The sequence below is a fragment of the Mirounga angustirostris genome, unplaced genomic scaffold, assembly GCF_029215605.1.
Source record: "Mirounga angustirostris isolate CCGP_5_RB_7025 unplaced genomic scaffold, mMirAng1.0.hap1 SCAF_9, whole genome shotgun sequence".
In the NCBI taxonomy this organism is placed as follows: Eukaryota; Metazoa; Chordata; class Mammalia; order Carnivora; family Phocidae; genus Mirounga; species Mirounga angustirostris.
In genome coordinates this window covers 77974693-77997112 of record NW_026991717.1, presented here as the reverse complement: position 1 = coordinate 77997112, position 22420 = coordinate 77974693, and the positions used below count along the sequence as shown (strand labels likewise).

Genomic DNA, 22420 nt, shown 5'->3' with positions numbered 1-22420 from the left:
CAGAGCATGCAGGAGTTCATGGGCCACCAAAAAGAAATTTGGATTTTTATTCCTAACACAATCCGAAGTCACCCTTAGCCCAACATCAAACTTATTTGGTCACAATCCTCTTTATTCACATAATATTTTAATGAACATGTGCTTCTTTACACTTTGCTGACCCCCTTTCACTGCTGGAAATGGATAGTGACCTAGACGAGCTCTTCCAGGTTTGAGACCATCTAACAGTCCTTGTGAAGCAGCACCTAGCACAGACCCTTCACAGAGTAAGTGCTCAATAAATGGTATGTGGAGTGAATTAAAATCCTGAAAGGATGGAAAGCTATGCCATTTATAAATGTTTGAAAGAACTCGAAATGTTTTATCTTACCATCTAGAAAATTTATGTTCAGAAAATGAGACACAAGCTTTCAAATGTATGCAGTTGTACGAGAAGATGAATTAGACTTACCTTGTAAATCTCCAGAAGGTGTAACCAGGAGCCATGAATGGTAGTTCCAGAAAAGCAGACAATAAAATGGACTTGTCACAAGGTAGGAGATTTCTTATCATTTGTTCTCAAGCAGAGATTGTAAAACAATTATGGAGAATATCACAGGAAGAACTTACTCTTCTATTAAAGGCTGGATTGCACATTTTAAAAGCCTCTTTCTACTCTAACATTGTGGGGTTCCTAAGAATTGAAGGAAGGAAAATGATTAGATGAAGAAGTAGGTGTAACTGGAAAGAACTCTTGTACAACAAAAAAATTTTTAATTTTGCAATTAAGGCAGAATAAGGAGAATTATTTAAAAGAATGGAAAGCAAAGGAACTTTCAATAAAAGATGTCAGTATGAAGATATTCTTATTATACCCCTCATTCTGACACTAATATGGAATTTTAAAAAGAATAAAAAATAGAGGAAAAAATTTCATCACTAAGAAAGTCTATAAAACTCCCAGAACTCCAAGTCAAAACCTGTAAAATCTGTCAATAAAACTAAAGAAGCTCCCTAATAATTCATAACATTTTTCAGATTTTATGTAATACACAATAAAGCCCTAATAATAGAAAATTTTAGAGGTAAAGACTGGGTTTGTGGAAAGGTGGTGGTGGGGGGACTTCTATTTTTCACTTTGTGCCTTTCCCTACTCTTTGAACTTCTTAAGGTAAAGATGTACACATTTTAAATTTTAAAAACAATTCCAAAAGGATAAAAGTGATGGAAATAAATTTGTACTGGATGTTTTCAAGGAGACCTATCTTCAGAGTTATAAATCTGAGTACATGAACAAATTAGGAGCTCCTTGAAGGAAAAGAAAAGGTTAGCCAATGTAAAATGTATTCTATCTCTACACCCTCCAATCCTATAAAAAACAAGTTCCTGGAAACCTGAACTTGCAGTTTGACTGAAAAAAATTTGATTCACACCACCTCTGTAGAGACACCTGGCAGCTAATCAGAAATAACATGTACTCATTAATAAAAGTACAGTCCTCTCAACAATAAGCACAAGTCTATGTACAAGGTTGTAGGCATAGGCTGAGATTCTAATCTAATTATATCCTCTTTTTAGCCTCTAGAATTTATGTATGCAGCCTATGGGTAGCACCTTAACGTGCTAATTTCAATGGGAAAAAAAAAAAATGAGTGAGTGGGAGGATATTTTCCCCAAAGTCCAAGGTTCAAGTATATTTCACTGAAGAATACATTTTGTCTTATGTGAAATTTATTATGTTGGAAATATCATGAATGCTAAGCCATGTTTTAAAGGGAAAATTTCTTTTAATGCAACTTACAAGAATTGACCTGGAGCTTTACAGAAGTAATTCCATTCGCCTTTCTTTTTTAAGAAATCTACATTCCACCCAAAGCATCTGTAGGCTACAGAATATTATCAGACAACTAATACATCCCAATCAGACTGAATTTATTTATAGACAACGTTCTTTTTGCAATGTTAGATGCCTCATTAACTTGATTCAGCTTGTGCATAGCAAAAATATTCCCTCCCTCTTCAGATTTTTGATAGAGTGAATTATAATTTCTTGTCTCACTCATTATAAACCTTTAGTTTGGAGGACATTTCAGAAATGTGTAGTGCCACTTATGTGAATCCTGGATCACTTGTCCTGGATTAATTATGTGCTTTATTTATCTTTTCTTTGGGAGGAATATGAAGTGGCATAGCGACCATTCTTACTTTTTACTTTGCAAGGAAAATAAGTTAAAATTTAATTTTGCTATAAACCTCCTCCCAGGAAAAATGAAAAATGAATTTGTGTTTGAGTAGATCCCATTATATACATTACTGTCAAGTTAGTGGGATATGGATGGGATAGTTGGGGTTTTAAATCTCCTGGCGCTCCTGGGTGGCTCCGTCGTTAAGTGTCTGCCTTCGGCTCAGGTCGTGATCCCAGGGTTCTGGGATGGAGCCCCACATCGGGCTCCCCGCTCGGCGGGAAGCCTGCTTCTCCCTCTCCTACTCCCCCTGCTTGTGTTCCCTCTCTCCTTATGTCTCTCTCTGTCAAATAAATAAATAAAATCTTAAAAAAAAAAGAAATAAAAATAAATAAATAAATCTCCTGGAGCCTTAATAACTCAACTTACTTTTTAGAAATGTTCATCTGAGAACAAAACTAAGGAGCTACTTGAAAAAACAGTACATATAACTCCCATATTATGTTACACATCTTCAGAATTTGAAATTTCCTTTTGAATATCATTATGCTCTTTTAATTGGCTTGCATTTTGATAAGCACAGGGGAAAAAAGGATTTTTCTTTCTGATTTTTCCACTACAATTGTTCCAGATTTTTCATTTTTTAAACCAGATTTAATAGGTTAAATTGAGCTCAGGAAAACGATAATAATTTAAAAAACTAACTTATATTTCTCTTCAACCTTTCATGCTTTCAGTGAATTTTCACACAATTAAATAAGAGTATTTAATGTTTGGTATAAAGTGGACACAAATTATACCAGGAAATATTTCCACATTTTGTTTTAAATAAGATGGTAATTTTGTGAAGAAGAAAAAACAATTTTCTTAAATTACAGCCTGTAAAGTTTTTAATCTATATGATTTTATTAACCTGTTCTATATGCCAGAATATGGAACATCCAGTATATATTGTTTTCATCATCTGCCAGATAATAGAGAACATACTTACTGTCTTGTAGCTCTGATACACTCACAATTGTTTTAATCAAAGTTGGTCATGTAACTTCAATAATAAGAGGTAGTTTCACTGCTGTCTCAACACTTGAAAATATGTAGCAGAAATAGGAACACCTCAAGCAAGTTTTAGGACTTCTATTTTTAGTTAAGGAAAAATGTAGAAATTCTCTCCATCCTGCAAAGCAGACTTTTGTTTTGTTTTTATCCCTTATTATGTGTCTTCTAAGTGAACTGTTCAGAAGAAAGGATTAAAAGGAAATCTCTAAATATGAAATCCCCTATGTGATTGGAAAAGAAAAAAAAAATTTTGTAATGTTTTTAAAAGCACCTCTACCCAGTGTTTTGTCATCAAAGACCATGCCATTAACTAGAAAGTTTTCTCCCTTTCTAGGCCATGAACAGTATGGACTGTTTGATAAAAATTCTGATTCTCACAAAAAACTGGGAATTTATGCAGAATAGTATGACCTACATCCATCAGATGCAATACCTTTCTTTGTGATGGGAATAAGAATGGAGAGTTGAAAGGGTTAAAAGTTAAGATGGAGTTCCTAAACTCTTGAAATCTGTCTAGTATGCCAAGTGTATTCCAGAGAGTATGGATCATGGTTTAAACATATATGACTGGCCAGTTGATGAGCTGTCTTCTTCAGAATATATAAATGGAAAGTTATTTGTAAGCCAATGTTTTGGTCCCAGAGAAACTCTGAGTTTACCTATCAGGCTTTGAAGCCTTAGGGTACATATGGTAAGCCCAAACTAGCCACCATCTTCTATTCTAATCACAGTTAAAGTCAGCTGTGGGAGGCTGCCGCCCTTGAATGGTTTATAATCAGCTTGAGACATGAAACTGACTCACTTCTGGAAGTGTGGGGGCTGTTCTTTCACTCTTTTCAGTACATGAATGCCACCATAAAATAAGATTAAATGCCCTGGGGTTTCCCCCGCTGCTTCTCTTCCCTATTTGTTAACTTTTCATGGTATGTGGGCTCATACTGTATTTATATTTTCTCAGTTTCAAATTATCTCACTCACAATTTTGCATTGGGCAGCCTGCTTTGCTATATTTCTAAAAGAGGATATATTTTCCTATTATGCTATATTTTTATCACATTATTTTAAAGAGGTGACTACTTTAAAGATAAATAGATATAATACTTAAACTCATTAAAGTTTAATATCTGTCTTGGTGCCCCACTCCTTTCAATGTCATCTCTTGGGAGATTACTTGTGAGCTTCTTTCACACTGTCTAAAGGTAGCTGTAAACTTGTCCTCTAAAATACCATTATTAGGAAATCACACTGCAATTACAGACTTTCTTCCTAAAGCTTCTAAACTTCAAACTATAGTGTTTTATTTGCTTCTTTTAAAAGTATATTGGGAGGCGCCTGGGTGGCTCAGTTGTTAAGTGTCTGCCTTCAGCTCAGGTCATGATCCCAGGGTTTTGGGATCGAGCCCCGCATCGGGCTCCCCACTCAGCGGGAAGCCTACTTCTCCCTCTCCCACTCCCTCTACTTGTGTTCCCTCTCTTACTGTGTCTCTCTCTGTCAAATAAATAAATAAAATCTTTAAAAAAAAGTATACCGACCTTCTAAATTATGGACATATCTTCTAGGATCTTATAGATATTTACCTTATTTAGGTTGTAATTCCCTCGAATTTTGAAAAATCTTGTAAAGATCTGTCCCACTTAAGTTATTCTTTTTATTAATTTTTTTATTGTTATGTTAATCCCCATACATTACATCATTAGTTTTAAATGTAGTGTTCCATGATTCATTGTTTGTGCATAACACCCAGTGCTCCATGCAGAACGTGCCCTCTTTAATACGCATCACCAGGCTAACCCATCCTCCCGCTGCCCCAGAACCCTCAGTTTGTTATTCAGAGTCCATCGTCTCTCATGGCTCGTCTACCCCTCCAATTTCTCTCCCTTCATTCTTCCCCTCCTGCTATCCTCTTCTTTTTTTTTTTCTTAATATATATTGCATTATTTATTTCATAGGTACAGATCTGAGATTCAACAGTCTTGCACAATTCACAGCGCTTACCAGAGCACATACCCTCCCCAGTATCTATCACCCAGTCACCCCATCCCTCCCACCCCACCCCCCACTCCAGCAACCCTCAGTTTGTTTCCTGAGATTAAGAATTCCTCATATCAGTGAGGTCATATGATACATGTCTTTCTCTGATTGACTTATTTCGCTCAACATAATACCCTCCAGTTCCATCCATGTCATTGCAAATGGCAAGATCTCATTCCTTTTGATGGCTGCATAATATTCCATTGTGTGTGTATATATATATATATATATATATACATACACACACACACACCACCTCTTCTTTATCCATTCATCTGTCGATGGACATCTTGGCTCTTTCCACAGTTTGGCTATTGTGGACATTGCTGCTATAAACATCGGGGTGCACGTACCCTTTTGGATCCCTACTTTTGTATCTTTGAGCTAAATACCCAGTAGTGCAATTGCTGGGTCGTATGGTAGCTCTATTTTCAACTTTTTGAGGAACCTCCATACTGTTTTCCAGAGTGGCTGCACCAGCTTGCATTCCCACCAACAGTGTAGGAGGGTTCCCCTTTCTCTGCATCCCGCCAACATCTGTCATTTCCGAACTTGTTAATATTAGCTATTCTGACTGGTGTGAGGTGGTATCTCATTGAGGTTTTGATGTGGATTTCCCTGATGCAGAGCAACGTTGAGCACTTTTTCATGTGTCTGTTGGCCACTTGGATGTATTCTTTGGAAAAATGTCTGTTCATGTCTTCTGCCCATTTCTTGATTGGATTATTTGTTCTTTGGGTGTTGAGTTTGATGAGTTCTTTATAGATTTTGGATACTAGCCCTTTATCTGATATGTCATTTGCAAAAATCTTCTCAATTCGTCGGTTATCTTTTGGTTTTGTTGACTTCCTTTTGCTGTGCAAAAGCTTTTTATCTTGATGAAGTTCCAATAATTCATTTTTGCCCTTGCTTCCCTTGCCTTTGGAGATGTGTCTAGGAAGAAGTTGCTGCGGCTGAGGTCAAAGAGGTTGCTGCCTGTGTTCTCCTTTAGGATTTTGATGGACTCCTGTCTCACTTTGAGGTCTTTCAACCATTTGGAGTCTATTTTTGTGTGTGCTGTAAGGAAATGGTCCAGTTTCATTCTTCTGCATGTGGCTGTCCAATTTGTTGAAGAGACTGTCTTTGTTCCATTGGACATTCTTTCCTGCTTTGTCGAAGATTAGTTGACCATAGGGTTGAGGGTCCATTTCTGGGCTCTCTATTCTGTTCCACTGATCTATGTGCCTGTTTTTGTGCCAGTACCATACTGTCTTGATGATGACAGCTTCGTAATAGAGCTGGAAGTCCGGAATTGTGATGCCACCAGCTTTGCTTTTCTTTTTCAACATTCCTCTGGCTATTCGGGGTCTTTTCGGGTTCCATACAAATTTTAGGATTATTTGTTCCATTTCTTTGAAAAAAAGTGGATGGTATTTTGATGGGGATTGCATTGAATGTGTAGATGGCTCTAGATAGCATTGACATTTTCACAATATTTGTTCTTCCAATCCATGAGCATGGAACGTTTTTCCATTTCTTTGTGTCTTCCTCAATTTCTTTCATGAGTATTTTATAGTTTTCTGAGTACAGATCCTTTGCCTCTTTGGTTAGATTTATTCCTAGGTATCTTATGGTTTTGGGTGCAATTGTAAATGGGATCGACTCCTTAATTTGTATTTCTTCTGTCTTGTTGTTGGTGTATAGAAATGCCACTGACTTCTGTGGAATGATTTGATATCCTCCCACTTTACTTAATTCCTGTATGAGTTCTAGAAGTTTTGGGGTGGAGTCTTTGTGGTTTTCCACATAAAGTATCATATCGTCTGGAAAGAGTGAGAGTTTGACTTCTTTGCCGATTTGGATGCCTTTGATTTCTTTTTGTTGTCTGATTGCTGTGGCTAGGACTTCTAATACTATGTTGAATAGCAGTGGTGATAGTGGACATCCCTGCCGCATTCCTGACCTTAGGGGGAAAGCTCTCAGATTTTCCCCATTGAGAATGATATTCGCTGTAGGTTTTTCATAGATGGCTTTTATGATATTGAGGTATGTACCCTCTATGCCTATACTCTGAAGAGTTTTGATCAAGAAAGGATGCTGTACTTTGTCAAATGCTTTTTCTGCATCTATTGAGAGGATCATATGGTTCTTGTTCTTTCTTTTGTTAATGTATTGTATCACGTTGATTGATTTGCGGATGTTGAACCAACCTTGCAGCCCAGGGATAAATCCCACTTGGTCGTGGTGAATAATCCTTTTAATGTACTGTTGGATCCTATTGGCTAGTATTTTGGTGAGAATTTTTGCATCCATGTTCATCAGGGATATTGGTCTGTAATTCTCCTTTTTGATGGGGTCTTTGTCTGGTTTGGAGGATCAAGGTAATGCTGACCTCATAAAATGAGTTTGGAAGTTTTCCTTCCATTTCTATTTTTTGGAACAGTTTCAGAAGAATAGGTATTAATTCTTCTTGAAATGTTTGGTAGAATTCCCCTGGGAAGCCATCTGGCCCTGGGCTTTTCTTTGTTGGGAGATTTTTGATGACTGCTTCAATTTCCTTAGTAGTTATAGGTCTGTTCAGGTTTTCTATTTCTTCCTGGTTCAGTTTTGATAGTCGATACATCTCTAGGAATGCATCCATTTCCTCCAGGTTATCGAATTTGCTGGCATAGAGTTGCTCATAATATGTTCTTATAATTGTTTGTATTTCTTTGGTATTTGTGATCTCTCCTCTTTCATTCATGATTTTGTTGATTTGGGTCATTTCTCTTTTCTTTTTAATAAGTCTGGACAGGGGTTTATCAATCTTGTTAATTCTTTCAAAGAACCAGCTCCTAGTTTCATTGATGTGTTCCACTGTTCTTTTGGTTTCTATTTCATTGATTTCTACTCTGATCTTTATGATTTCTCTTCTCCTGCTGGGTTTAGGCTTTCTTTGCTGTTCTTTCTTCAGCTGCTTTACGTGTAGGGTTAGGTTGTATATTTGAGACCTTTCTTGTTCTTGAGTAAGGCTTGTATTGCTATATACTTTCCTCTTGGGACTGCCTTTGCTGCATCCCAAAGATTTTGAACAGTTGTGTTTTCATTTTCATTGGTTTCCATGAATTTTTTTAATTCTTCTTTAATTTCCTGGTTGACCCATTCATTCTTTAGTAGGATGCTCTTTAGCCTCCATGTATTTGAGTTCTTTCTGACTTTCCTCTTGTGATTGAGTTCTAGTTTCAAAGCATTGTGGTCTGAAAATAGGCAGGGAATGATCCCAATCTTTTGGTACCAGTTGAGACCTGATTTGTGACCTAGGATGTGATCTATTCTGGAGAATGTTCCATGGGCACTAGAGAAGAATGTGTATTCTGTTGCTTTGGGATGGAATGTTCTGAATATGTCTGTGAAGTCCATTTTGTCCAGTGTGTCATTTAAAGCATGTATTTCCTTGTTGATCTTTTGCTTAGATGATCTCTCCATTTCAGTGAGGGAGGTGTTAAAGTCCCCCACTATTATTGTATTGTTGTCGATGTGTTTCTTTGCTTTTGTTATTAATTGCCTTATATAATTGGCTGCTCCCATGTTAGGGGCATAGATATTTACACTTGTTAGAACTTCTTGTTGGACAGACCCTTTAAGTAGGATATAGTGTCCTTCCTCATCTCTTATTACAGTCTTTGGTTTAAAATCTAATTTGTCTGATATAAGGATTGCCACACCAGCTTTCTTTTGGTGTCCATTAGCATGGTAAATGGTTTTCCACCCCCTTACTTTCAATCTGGCGGTGTCTTTGGGTCTAAAATGAGTCTCTTGCAGACAGCATATCGATGGGTCTTGTTTTTTAATCCAATCTGATAGCCTGTGTCTTTTGATTGGGGCATTTAGCCCATTTACATTCAGGGTAACTATTGAAAGATAGGAATTTAGTGCCATTGCATTGCCTGTAAGGTGACTGCTACTGTATATTGTCTGTGTTCCTTTCTGGTCTACATTGTTTTTAGGCTCTTTCTTTGCTTAGAGGACCCCTTTCAAGATTTCTTGTAGGGCTGGTTTTGTGTTTGCAAATTCCTTTAGTTTTTGTTTGTCCTGGAAGCTTTTTATCTCTCTTTCAATTTTCAATGACAGCCTAGCTGGATATAGTATTCTTGGCTGCATATTTTTCTCATTTAGTGCTCTGAATATATCCTGCCAGTCCTTTCTGGCCTGCCAGGTCTCTGTGGATAGGTCTGTAGCCAATCTAATGTTTCTACCATTGTAGGTTACATATCTCTTCTCCCTAGCTGCTCTCAGGATTTTCTCTTTGTCTCTGAGACTCGTAAGTTTTACTATTCGATGTCAGGGTGTTGACCTACTTTTATTGATTTTGAGAGCGGTTCTCTGTGCTTCCTGGATTTTGATACCCGTTTCCTTCCCCAAATTAGGAAAGTTCTCTGTTATAATTTGCTCCATTATATCTCTCTCTCTTTCTTCTTCTTCTGGGATCCCAATTATTCTAATGTTGTTTCGTCTTATGGTATCGCTTATCTCTCAAATTCTGCCCTTGTGATCCAGTAGTTGTTTATCTCTCTTTCTTCTCAGCTTCTTTATTTTCCATCATTTGGTCTTCTATATTACTGATTCTCTCTTCTGCCTCATTTATCCTAGTAGTTAGCGCCCCCATATTTGATTGCACCTCATTAATAGCCTTTTTGATTTTGACTTGGTTAGATTTTAGTTCTTTTACTTCTCCAAGAAGGGTTTCTCTAATAACCTCCATGCTTTTTTCAAGCCCAGCTAGTATCTTTAAAGTGATGATTCTGAACTCTAGATCCGACATCGTACTAATGTCCGTATTGAGTAGGTCCCTGGCAGTCAGTACTACCTCTTGTTCTTTTTGTTGTGATTTTTTCTGTCTTGTTATTTTGTCCAGAGGAGAATAGATTAATAAGAGAACAAAATGCTAACAGGGTAACAACATCCCCAGAAAATATACTCTAAAGAAACCAGAAAAGTCCTGAAGCAGGGGGAAAAGAAAGGGAAAGAGAGAAAAAAGGAAAAAGAAAAAAAAAAAAAGAAAAAAAGAAAAAGATAAAGATAAAAACAAAAACAAACAAAACAAAACAACAACAACAACAAAAAGCCAGAATGTGATCAAATATGATCAGGCTGGTATATAGATCAGTGCCACACACTGGATTTGGGGTGTATTTTGGTCTGTTAGAAGAAAGGGCCTCCCAAAATTTTAAAGAAAGAAAAACTTACATATGTACAAAAATAAGGGTCAATATGATGAAGGGATGGAATATGACTGTAAAGATGGAAATTATAAAAAATTTTATAAAAGGAATTGATAAGAAGTTGTTTGAAAAAAGAAAGAAGAGGATTTAAAAAAAAAGAAAAGAAAAAGGAGAGAATGTGATCAGGCAGGGGTGTAGAAAAAAAACATACACTAGAGATTTAGGGTATACTTTGATCTGTTAGAACAAACTATCTCAAAATTTTAAAGAGAGAACAACTTATATATATATGCCAAAAATACTGGTAACTACTATGAAGGGATAGAATATGACTCTAAAAATGAAGAATAAAAATGTTTTTTTAAAAAAAGGGGTTTGATAAGATGTTGGTTGAAAAAGGGAAAAAGAAAAATTCAAAAAAAAAAGACAGTTAAAAAAAATTAACTTTGATACACTAAAGAATCATGGTAAAAAAGCCATGAATTCTTTTTTTTTTTTTTTTTTTTTTTTTAAAGCCATGAATTCTATGTGCAGTATTCCCCTAGCGCTGGAGTTCTGCTGTTGTCATTGATGGGTAAACTTGGTCTTGGCTGGCTGTTCTCGCTGATCTTCTGGGGGAGGGGTCTGTTGCTGTGGTTCCCAAATGTGTTTGCCGGAGGTGGAATTGCCCTGCCCTTGCTAGTCGGGGCTAAGTAATCTGCTCGGGTTTGGTCTCGGGAGCTTTTGTTCCCTGCAAGCTTTCCGTACAGCTTTGGAGGCGGAGAGTGAAAATGGCGGCCTCCCAATCTCCGCCCCGGAGGAGCCGAGAACTTGGCGCCCCGCTCCTCAACGAGACCCCAGAGAAAAGCCGTCAGTCACTCCTGTCTCCCCGTCTCCGGCCGCACTCCATGCTCACCAGGCCTGTGACCGCGCGCCTCTATCTCCGGCACCCAACCCCGGGTGAGTCTCCAAACCCAGCAGATCCCTGCGTTGCACTCCTGCGCCTCTCATCCTGGGGGAAGAAGGTGAGTCTCCCTGGATCTGCCGCTTGTTGGGTCCCTGCTGGAGGAGCAGGGGCCCGACTGTGCCGCGGATCACGGTTTATGGCAACCCCGAGCTGAGAGCCTGCGCCTCGGCTCTGTCTCTGCAGCCAGCTTCCCCGCTCCAATACCTGGGAGCTCTGCCACACTCAGGCATCCTGGGTCTTTCTGTGACCCCGAGGGTCCTGAGACCACACTGTCCTGCGAGTGTTCCACCCCCCGCTTAGCCACTGGAGCGACGTCCCTCAGTGGAGCCGACTTCTAAAAGTTCCGATTTTGTGCTCCGCGGCTCTATCACTTGCCAGAAGCGGCCGAGGGAGGCCCCTCCCCCGCCGTCTATCCTCCCGAGTATCGAATATCGCCTCAGATTCACTTCTCCGCATGTCCTACCTTCCAGAAAGTGGTCGCTTTTCTGATGAGATAGTTGTTGCTATTCTTTTCTTCGATCTCCTGTTGAGTTTGTAGTTGTTCAGAATGGTTTGATCCCCATCCAGCTGAATTCCTGAGACCAGACGAAATCCAGGTCTCCTACTCCTCTGCCATCTTGCTCCGTCCCTCCCCCCACTTAAGTTATTCTTGCCATAAACTTCAAATAATCTTCCTGAGCAATTTCACAAAAGTAAAGATCTGGTATGACTGTAGTCTGGAAATTATGCCATAAAGGCAGTTAACTTATATCCATAACCTAGAAGTATAAAGCTTATTGGTACCATGGAACAGAATAACATATAGAAAGAGAAATAAAAAGATACTTTTTAAAACCTTTCTCTATCATGGACACAAACACAGACAAACTCTTTGAAACTCCCAGTATGCTTAGCATAGCACTCTTGCCAAGGAGTATTAGCCATATATAAATGCACACCTGTGTTGGCACCACACTGACTAAGGTGCTGTTGGTTCTTACTATGGTGGAAAAAGATCATAGGCTTTCTCTGAGTTCCAAGTTCTTTTGTCGTTGACATAGTATCTCTTCCCCTCACCTGGCCTGGATTAATTATCCCATGTGGATAACTGCCTTCTGCATGTTTCTCAGTTTGTAAGTAGTCATTCAACTCTGACATTTCTGTTCCTTCTTCAATACCATTCTTGACATTCTCCTTCATTTTTGACAGTGTATTCATCCTCATTATGCACTATATTACCAACCTCCATCTGGGGTCTTTGATCCCATAATTTTAGTCTCATACCACTGATCATCCAGCATCTACAGTACATTCAAGATGTATGTTCCATTTTATAAATTGCAACTACATAAAGGCATTAACGCATGACATTTAAAAGGCATTAAACAATCAACAAATTGATTCTTACCTCTGGTATTAATATAGCTGTATGAATCAGGATTCTCTATTTCTTCCCTTAAAAATAATTGAAACTCAATTAAAAAAATTTAAAAAAAACTGTCACAATTGCTAAATTGGAAGACACTTATAATCTAGAGTTTCCAAATTGATGAGCAAGATCTCAAAGCCATGTGAGATAAAATAAAAATAAAAAGTTATGGATGAGGCACATGTGTGGCCCAATAGCTTAAATGTCTGGCTTTTGACTTTGGTTCAAGTCATGATCTCAGGGTGATGAGATCGAGCCTAACGTGGAGTTATGCCCTTAGCAAGGAGACTGCTGAAGATTCTCTCTCTCCCTCTCCTTCTCCTTTCCCCCCTGCTCTCTCTCTAAAATAAATAAAATAAAATCTTTTTAAAAAATTTAAAAATTTTTAAGAAGTTATGGAATCTTAGTAGGAAGATCACCTTGTAACATCAAATCTCAAAAAGTTCCACCAAAAAATACAAACCCTGAAGGAAAGAGCTATGCACTGAAATGCAAAAACTATACTCCTATTTCTGTTGTGAGTACATGTACTGAGGTGAGCTGGACTGTGTCAGCAATAACATTACTGACCCAGTCTGGTGCCAAGAACAGAGGAGGCAGGAAGATACAAAGAATAACAAACACTGCACATGTTCTGAAAATGTCTTTCTCTGGCATTTGAGTAGAAGATACTTTGTGTTGTGAAAACCTAGCAAATTTACAAATCTATGCTGACTGTTCCCCAGCCTAGAAATCTCCTGCAAATAGCTAGTTGAGGAAATACAAAATCAGTCAGTGATGAATAATAAAAAATAAATAGCACAGACATTAAAAGGAGAAAAAAGTACAACATAGACAACAAAGAGAATACTCAGCAGGAAAAAAAAAATACTACAGAGAAAATACAATTGTAGCAAAACATTTTGGCAAAAATTTTAAAAACATAATAAAACAAACTCCACTCTGAAGGAAGACAGAAATACAGAACTCAAAGAAGAGATGGCAAAAGAATAGAAGGAAATAAATTGTAAGCTGATGGTATTTGGGAGAGAATTAGAAGAAAAAAACTGCCACTGTTTCAAGACAGAATTCAGATGACTATAGAGGTTTATGCTTCTACCATGATGGAGAAAACAGTACAGGACTTACCACCTACCATTACCAACTAGGAAAATGGGAAAATACAAATAAAGTGCTTTTAGACATTGTACAACAGGCATCATATGACTCTCATCACTAAGAGAAAAAATTAAGTGAGCTTTATAATCAAACTAGATTTCTGCCTGGAAGAACTTTCTGGACCATACTGTGAGGAGGTAGATCCCAAGCAGAGTTCAGTCATACAGGTGTAGTTTGAGGCAAAGACAACAGGGATTGTGTGTCAAACAATTCCCAGAAATTACAAAGGGGTGTGAAAAGTTCAAGTTCCCAAAAGTCAGAGTGTAGATTCCTCATTCACTGAACACCTAGAGCATTCAATAGAGACACCAAGAGAGCTAGACTAGGTCTAATGTAAAGACTGTCCCAAACTACTCTACCACAGCTTCAAAGAAAGTCCTGATAGGATAGGGGCGCCTGGGTGGCTCAGTCATTAAGCGTCTGCCTTCGGCTCAAGTCATGATCCCAGGGTCCTGGGATCGAGCACCGCGTCGGGCTCCCTGCTCGGCAGGAAGCCTGCTTCTCCTTCTCCCACTCCCTCTGCTTGTGTTCCCTCTCTCACACTCTCTCTCTCTCTCTGTCAAATAAATAAATAAAATCTTTAAAAAAAAAAAAAAAAAAAAGAAAGTCCTGATAGGATAAAACTGAACTGTTGGGAACTTAACTGCCTGGGAGAACAAAATTACATAATAACAAAAATTGGAAGTAAAATTTAAAAAATACAACAGTCAGCAGCATGAAGTTTATAATGTAGAGCATTCAATAAAATATTGTTACATATGTGAGAAAGCAAGAAAATGAAATCTGTAGCTAAAAGAAAAATCAGTCAGCACAAAAAGACCACAAGTGACAAAGATGAAAAAATTAGAATAAACTAACTTTCAAATAGGTATAAAAGAATATGTTCAAGAATTTAAAGAGTAGGGGCGCCTGGGTGGCTCAGTTGGTTAAGCGACCGCCTTCGGCTCAGGTCATGATCCTGGAGTCCCTGGATCGAGTCCCGCATCGGGCTCCCTGCTCATCAGGGAGTCTGCTTCTCCCTCTGGCCCTCCCCCCTCTCATGTGCTCTCTCTCATTCTCTCTGTCTCAAATAAATAAATAAAATCTTTAAAAAAAAAAAAAGAATTTAAAGAGTAACATGAACATAATGAGGTAAAACATGAAGTACATAACAAAAATATAAAACTCTAAAGAAATAAATACAATATGTGAAAAGATAAATTCACTAGATGAACAATGAATTAGACATAAAATATTTTAATTTCTGTAGAAGAAAATTAAGTGATTAAGACAAATATTAAAAATTCGTTTAAAATTTTAGGTAGAAATAAAATGTATGGCAAAAATAGCACAAAATTGGTAGAAGGGAAATGGTATACTATTATTTGAAGATATACTGTGATGAAAGTGTGTCAGTCAGAATCTAAACAGGAGAGAGAAACCACACAGCAGTTTGAACAGGGTAAGTATAGTATAAAGAAAACATATAAAATCTGTTTTTTTAAAATAAAAACATGAAATATAAAACAGAATGATAAAATTGGTTATCTATATATACAGAGTGGAAAGAATCACATGGAAGGAATAAGGGATGGAGTGAGACTGTTCTGAGTGTACCTTTAATAGTTTCTATTTGGAAGTATTCATAATCAAAAACTTAAACTAAATCAACACTTAACAAGAATGGGGGTAAACACCCAAAACCAATGCAAACCAAAAAAATAAAAAATAAAAAATAAAAATAAGAAAGGAAGGAAGGAAGGAAGGAAGAACCCAACAGTATTTCAAATAAAGGACATAAATGCACTGAAGAAGGAAAATATAATAATACAAGTAAGTTTTGAACACAACGCTCTGGTTATATACTGTCAATCTAGGGAAGAGAAAGAACTAAGAAATTTTGAACTCTTCTTAGTACATTTGTTATTCTATGTACAGATAATCGAACAAATGAGTTGATATTGTTGTGAGTTAGGGTTTTCCCTGTGGAAGAAGGGAGATACAAATATAAAAAACCCTATAGGTTTGGTCTGCAATTGAAGGCATCAGTACGCACTCTTAATTTCGTATATACATACATATCATAGCTCTGTTGAAAGGGTCTGGAGGCAATAATCACCAATAATGAGCATATCTACTGCCACAAAAGGATCAAAAGTGAGTCAACAAAAGTACAAAATGAGTCTAAAACATCTTATCGTGTAAGGGGATAGTATCCAAAAAAAGGATGAGGACAAATGCCAAGATAGAGAAGCCAGAGCACAGAGTCTCCTGTTGGTCAAATCTGGAACAATTTGAGACTCAAAATAAATAAGGCAGTAATGGAGTACAACCCAATGATTAAAATAGAATCCATAAGTCCATACTGATGAAAGATGATAAATAGATAGATGATAGATTGATAAATAGATGATAGGTGGAGAGATGAAGAGAAATGATGATAGAAGATAGACGACAGATACGTACATACATACATACATACATATAGACAGGCAGATAGGAAGAACGTTATCTCCATTACAGTAAGATGACACCACAAATACAGACAGATTGACAGAACTGAAAATTGTTGTTTTGCAACCCTCATAGTTAAGAGTGGTTCAAATAAGAATAGCCAATGGATGCTAAATGTAAAGGTAAAATTGTGATAAACGGCAAGATATTTACATGGTTCTTAAATGCCTCCCTGCAGAATTGCTTATTGGGTGCAAGAAGAGAATAGTAATCATGCAGTGGAGAACCAGGTGATCAAAATTAATATCAACAATATGGACCCATGAATATGATATCATGAAAAGGATCTCTCTTTTGTTTTATTCCAGCCAGGTGGGCACAACCTAAGTCTAATCATAAAGAAAAATCAGACAACTCTAAATTGAGGAACATTCTATAGAATAAATGGCCTTAAAATAGGTCAATGTTATGAAAGATTTTTAAAAAGTCTGGGGGTGCCTGGCTGGCTGAGTCAGTAGAGCATGTGACTCTTGATCTTAGGGTTTTGAGTTTGAACCCCACATTGGGTGTAGAGATTACGTAAAAATAAAATATTTAAAAATATATTAAAAAATATATTTTCAATGTCTGAGGAAGTTTCCAACTTAAAGTAAACAAATGAAAGAGACATAGAAATTAAATATAATACATGATCCTAGAGTGTATAATCTACCAGTGTTAGGAAATATTATAAAAGGGGTGCCTGGCTGGCTCATTTGGAAGACCATGTGACTCTTGTTCTGGGGGTTATGAGTTCAAGCCCTATGTTGCATGTAGAGATTACTAAAAAAATAAACTTTAAATAAAATACTGTAAAAGACATTATTGGGAGCATTTTTTAAAAGGCATAAAAACAGTCTATCAGAGTTAAGTTTCTTAAATTTGATAACTATACTTGGATTACATAAGAGAAATTTTTTTCTAAGAAACAAACACTAATTACACAAGTTTTAAAGGAGGAAAAGTCTTCATATATATAACCAACTCTCAAATGAGTTAGAAAAATAAATCATACATATATATGAGAGAGAAAAAGTATGCATGAGGTGATACAGAAAATGTGGTAAAATATTAAGATTTTTTTAAAATTGGTAAATATAAAAATATCTAGACATTTTCTGTACTATTCTTATAACATTTCTGTAAATTTAAAGTTTTTTCAAAAATTGGTTTAAGTATGTCATTTACAAGTATGTGGTGAATAGCATAGCAGTTAATGTAGCAAATACTATGATAACAATATAATAAAACTAAAAAAATATAGCATGGGAGATAAAAATTGAGAGACAGGGTACTTACATAAAATTCCTTATCAAGTATTTAATAAATTATTGTATAAAGATATAGTGTGATCAAAGTCTGGTGAAGGTAAAATAATAAAAATCAAAACAAAATATTCAAAATTGGTTGAACGGGATGCTATGGAGAGAGGTAGGAAAGAGACTTACTTTAAATAAATAAAACATTACCAATACACACACACACACACACACACAAACACATACACACCTACTTAAATAGAAAGACTTAAGCATGTAGCACATTCAGAGTCTGCAAGTAAGCATTATCAGCGATAGCCAAATTGTGGAAAGAGCATAAATGTCCATCGACTGATGAATGGATAAAGAAAAGGTGGTAAACATATACAATGGAGTATTACTCAGCCATCAAAAAGAATGAAATCTTGCCAGTTGCAACAATGTGGATGGAGCTAGAGTGTATTATGCTAAGTGAAATAAGTCAGAGAAAGATAAATACCATAATATTTCACTCATATGTGGAATTTAAGAAACAAAACAGATGAACATAGGGGAGGGGAAAAAAAGAGAGGGAAGCAAACCATAAGAGACTCTTAACTATAGAGAACAAACTAAGTGTTGCTGGGGGGGAGGGGAATGGGGTGTGGGCTAAATGGGTGATGGGCATTAGGGAGGGCACTTGGTGTGATGAGCACTGGGTGTTAATGTAAGTGATGAATCACTAAATTCTACTTCTAAAACCAATATTACACTATATGTTAACTAACTAGAATTTAAATAAAATTTTGAAGGAAAAAAGAAAACCCAAAAAACAAAAACAAAGTCTGCAAGTAGTCACTATCAGGGCTATAGATGCAGATAATGGTAAACAATCCATGACAAGAAAGTTATAAACAATGAGAAGTTATAAAGCAACCGAGGGAGAAGAACAGAAGAGACAGGATAGATATATAGCACCAGAAATTTTTTAAAAGAAACCTGATGGACTCTGTCAGCTTAAGCTGCTTTCACATTCCCTCTACCCTTGGTGAGAGTTGATCTGACTGAGCCAGACTTGCAGACCTCAGGTTCACTGGAAATAATGAATGAAAGATAGTCTGGCTTGGTAGAATGCAGGAATGGGATCCAATAGAGTGTTTAGTAAAGATTTGTCTATATAACCTTTTATTTTAGAATAGTTTTAGATTTACTGAAAAGTTTCAGAAGTAGTACAGAGAACTACCATATACTACATATTGTTTCTCCTATTATAAACATCTTATATTAGTATGGTACATATGTCGCAATTCATGAACAAATACTGATCCATTATTATTAACTAAAGTCCATGTTTTATTCATATTTCCTTATTGTTTGCTAAAGGCTCTTTTCTATTCCACAGTTCCACCCAAGACATCACAATAGCTGTCGGGTCTCCTGAGGTTAGTTCCTCTTGGTTGTGACAGTTACTCACCTTTCCTTGTGTTTGATGATCCTGCCAGATGGGAGGAATGCTGGTAAGTTATTTTATTCAATGTCCCTCTAGTGTGGGGTTATGTGTTTTAGAGAGGAAGATCCCAAGGCTGCAGTGACATTCTTATCATATATCACGAATACATACTATTGATATGACTTGTCACTGTTTATGTTAACCTTGATCACTTGGCTCAGGCAATATTGGTCAGGTTTCTCCACTGTGGAATTACTCTTTTTCCCCACCTTTTCATTCTGTACCTTTTGGAAGGAAGTCACTGTGTGTAGCCTACACTTAAGATATAAGGAGTTATACTCCATCTCCTTGAGGGGAGAGTCTCTACATAAATCATTTGGAATTCTACTACACAGATTTGTCTATTCACCCCCATTTGTTTATTTACTCGACAATTTATATCAGGATTGATTCATGGATATTTATCTTATACTTTGGATTATAATTCACTACTATGTATTTTGATGCTCAAGTCATTTCAGCTTTGGCCATCAGGAGCTATTTCAGTTGGCTTCTGTATCCTTTGACATACTGCCATCACTGTGTGTGTGTGTGGTGAGTACTTCCTTACTTTATGACACTATAAGCTTCTCCAGGCTCATCTTGTATATTCCCTTCCCAGTCCTAGAATCAGCTTTTTCTCCAAGGAGCCCTGGTTCCTTTAATCAGAGAGTGGCTCTAGAAACCAAGATCTACATGTTAAGTGTGCTAAGTGTGCTTGTTGCTAATAGGTGTTCTTGCTTCTAGGCCCTCTCATCTAACAGATTAAGGAAATATATGGGTTTATATTAATTTTGTATATACACATATCTATAAATATTCTATATGTATCCTTCTGTCTCTATATTAAGCTAAAATGAATGTATGCTGATGTCTCCTATTCTATTTTATTACCAAATAGATCATACTAGCCTTTTCTCATTTGCCTGTATTCTCCAGCTCCAACAGTGAGAAACTTGGCTTCTACCATCTGCCATCCATCTACCTAACTGTTCAATTTTAGTATATATGCATAGTGGCTTCAGATTTGTTAGCCCATACCTTTATGGAAAACAAATATTAACTGAAGTTATAATTGTTTATGTGCAATTCCTTTGCTTTTGGTCTTACAGACTCCACTGATTTCCAAACTTACAAAGGCCAGAACATTTACCACCCATCCCTGCAATGAGGTTGTTTTGTTAATGTCATACAGTTAGATTGTTTTGTGACAGTATGCATTCCATTCTGAGATCTCCCAACCTTCTAAAAGATTTTTTTTATTTGCATACATTAAAATTCATTCTAGTGCTATAAAAAGTCCTATGGGTTTTGACAAAGGCAGAATATTGTGTATCTATCACTCCTGAATCATACATAAAACTTCTCTCCACAAACCCCTGCTTCTTGACCTGAACCAACCTGCCTGCAAATATCAATGGCCATGCCCTTAAAAAAATAATTATCCTTAAAAAAATTCCTAAGGGGCACAATCCCCCCTACTTTTAATTTTACACACTCCGCAGCCCAAATCTCCTTGGCTTCTTTTTTTCCCTTCTCTCTCAACCCCCACTCCCAGCTGCCTGCATTTCCTTAAGGAAGGGTTTTTCCCCACTCTCTTCCTCCCACACTGTAGGACTGTATGAATAGGCCAGATGAGTAGTCGAATTTTCCAAGAAGTAACTTGACTAGCATGTCTGATGATAGGCAAAGATTCAATGTTGATAGCCCCAGCACCAGCAGTGGTAGTTCAGAGGCAGATCAAAGAGACCTCGCTGCTCCAGAGCCCGAAAAAAAGAATAAAGAAAATCTTCTGTCACCCAGGAAAAAACAAAAAACAAAACAAAACAAAAACAAAAAGCACCAAACTCTCTAGAAAAATCACTACTGAATTATCTGCTAATGTGAAAAGACTTCAGAAGGAGCTAACTGAAGTCATCCATGTTCCTCCTCCCTACCACCATGCTGGGCCCAAAGGAGATAACATTTATCAATGGAGATTAACTGTGTTTGGTCCACGAGATTGCGTGCATGAAGGTGGTGTGGTTTTTCTGGATATCACATTTTCATCCAATTATCTATTTAAGCCACCAAAAGTTACTTTTCACACCAGAATCTATCACTGCAATATTAGTAGTCAAGGACTTGCCTGTCTGAATATCCTTAAAGACAAATAAATAAATAAATAAATAAATAGAGGAGGGGCGCTTGGGTGGCTCAGTCATTAAGCGTCTGCCTTCAGCTCAGGTCATGATCCCGGGATCCTGGGACTGAGCCCCACATTGGGCTCCCTGCTCCGCGGGAAGCCTGCTTCTCCCTCTCTAGTTCCCCCTGCTTGTGTTCCCTCTCTCTCTGTGTCTCTATGTGTCAAATAAATAAATAAAATCTTAAAAAAAAATAAAATGAATATCCTTAAATACAACTGGAGTCCCACTTCGACAATTTCAAAGATTTTGCTGCTGAATTGTTCCTTTTGGCAGACTGCAACTCTGCAGATACTCCAGTTGGAAGCATTGCTTCTTAGTATTTGACCAACAGAGCAGAACATGGCACATAATTCACGTAATTTCTATGCAATGTGAAGGAATAGGGACACCTTCTTACTGTACTGCAAACCTTTTTTAATTTTTAAAGATTTTATTTTTAAGTAATCTCTGCACTCAACATAGGCTCAAAACTACAACCCTGAGACCAAGTGTTGCATGCTCTACTGACTGAGTCAGCCAGGTGTCCCTGTGCTGCGAATCTTTATAGCCTTTGCAATGTGGACTGTTGTTGTTGGGGAGGAAAAATTTTTCCTTCTACCGTTCTGGATTTTATTGGCTGGTCTAATAATCAAATTAACATAAAACAGATGAATGGGAGAAAAACAAATTTAATTACATGCATATGGAGATCCCATAAAAATATGAGATGTGGGGATAAGTCAGGCAGTTGAGGCTTATATGCCATCTCCACCAGAGGAATGAGATAGAGGCCAGGGACTTCCAAGGGGAGGAGGGTGATTCACAGGATAAAAAGAGCAGATGTTTAGCAATTAGATGTTTGTCCTGCCATACAGATGAGTCATTCAGATAAAAAATTATCTCTTGGTTATAGCTCTTTAACCGGGCTAGGCCCCCTATGTAAATTTTTTTAGGTAGTTTAAGGGAGAGGTAAAAATTTTTCTTGAGTCTGCTGGGTCTTGATTGCCTTCAGCTCAAAATAATCCACATGCCAAAGTAGCACATTTTGGGGAGAATTGTTCTGAACCCCTTAGTGTACATACTTCTTTTCTCTCCTTTTATCCCTTGGAGACTGA

General features: G+C 37.2%; 1 pseudogene; it reads left to right on the top strand.

The window, feature by feature from the left end:
• Nucleotides 1–20812: 20812 nt before the first annotated feature.
• Nucleotides 20813–21676, top strand: LOC123862161 (ubiquitin-conjugating enzyme E2 E3-like; annotated as a pseudogene).
• The last annotated feature ends 744 nt before the right edge of the window (nt 21677–22420 follow it).